The following is a 1,593-nucleotide window of genomic DNA, read 5'->3' as shown; positions in this document are numbered from 1 at the left end:
CTTTTCTGTATTTTCCTCAGATATCTGGCATGTCTTTCTCCATATATGGCAAAAATCTTTGTCCCTCCTTCTGCACACTATTAACAATAGTTAGGCAATGTGCTACTGCTGCTTTTCTTTAAGTGTTCCTCTGCTAGTGTCGCTTCCCAGTATTGCTGCTATCCAATGAGTTTGTTTCTGAAGAGTCTCTATTACTCTCACCCTTGGAACTACAGGTTCAGTTCTGGTGATACAAAGAGGAAGAAATGCTTCTTAGTTTGATTTCTCCACTTTGCATCTTCGGTTTTGGATGACCCGATTAGGAGTCAACTCTCCTGATAGAATGACTTTCAACCTGTCACAGACAGAACGCCACCAGATAAGATTCAACACAGTTTATTAAGGATACAGAACCAAAAATGCCCGTAAAAGACAAAGGGCTAGGCAAAGACTCGCCTTCAATATGAAAAGACACTAAAAAACAGTTCAAAAGATAAACCGGATTAAACGGGAGTTTAATCCGGGTTAAACCAAAAATGCTTACTTCAGCCTGGCTCTTAAAACAAACAAAAACTGGTAAACTAAGATTCAATGAAACGTAAATAACTGGCAGCAGATTACTCTCTGCTACTCAACAGCTGTGGTTGATTAACTAAGTTGTTACTCCTCCGTGCAGCAAGCGAACTCCGGGTCCAAACACATCAATCAGGGCAGAAGCAGTCAGCAGGGTCCCAATCCGGTCCAAGGTCGAAGGCCAGGTACAGATGTCTTTAGTTCACCAGTTCCACTGATAATCACAGAAGGGATAGTCCGAGGTCGTAGTCAGTCAGTCAGTCAGTCCAGCGTCAATCCAGAGTAGGCAATTAATGTCCGTCAAAAAGACGACGGAGGTCCAAGCTATTAAGATTAAACACAAGTTGCACAGGAAAAGCCCACACAGTTCCTCCTGCCGTCTATGCCCAGTGTCCTTGGTAACTTACGTATTCAGCAAACGAATCACACCCGTCTTCAGGAAATTCCCAACAAGAGCCCAAGTGTTCGTCCAGATTACCTTGCCCAACGCAATTAGCCCTGGATTCTAAACCCCATTTTATGCCAGTTTACAACTCCTCATCGCTGTCAGCTGTTACCCTAATTCCAGGTGCCTCATCATCCTCCTCCTCATCAGAGCTAAAACACCTTTGACTACGCCCCACAGCATCCCCAGCTGTGGATCCTGTCCCATCCCTCCAGCTCGTCCACGGGTCTAATCCTGCAGCTCCCCAGTTGCCTCCCATACTATCATTGCCGGTGGCACCCAAATCCTCCCTCACACGAGTCCATTCCATATCATCCTCCTCTGAGCTAACCATCTCTTCCTCCATTCCCTCGGTAAAACCCTCAAAGGAGTCTTCGTCAGTTGGTTCTGCAAATAAGTCCCGCAGCCGTTTCCTTTCTCGCTCCTCAAGAGAGTCTGACTCCCGAGGAGTCTTACGACCACGTCTCCCAGTATCGGAGCCATAAGGCTCAACCATAACACAACCTCTCTGACACAATCAAACCCCTCACTACATAAAGATGTACATCTCAGTGAACAAACATTAATTTAAATTATAGGCTGAGATCCTGCATCAA

General features: G+C 45.5%; 1 long non-coding RNA gene across 1 annotated transcript; it reads right to left on the bottom strand.

The window, feature by feature from the left end:
• Window positions 1-359: 359 nt before the first annotated feature.
• Window positions 360-1,227, bottom strand: LOC134295985 (uncharacterized). Its single transcript, XR_010002520.1, has 2 exons — window positions 960-1,227; window positions 360-876 (listed from the first exon to the last, which is right to left on the bottom strand). It is a non-coding gene; the product is annotated as an uncharacterized LOC134295985 (long non-coding RNA).
• Window positions 1,228-1,593: the final 366 nt, after the last annotated feature.

This window comes from Anolis carolinensis, chromosome 2, assembly GCF_035594765.1.
Source record: "Anolis carolinensis isolate JA03-04 chromosome 2, rAnoCar3.1.pri, whole genome shotgun sequence".
Classification (NCBI taxonomy): Eukaryota; Metazoa; Chordata; class Lepidosauria; order Squamata; family Dactyloidae; genus Anolis; species Anolis carolinensis.
Note: the sequence above shows the minus strand (reverse complement) of the source record. Positions and strands in the feature narration are given on the sequence as shown.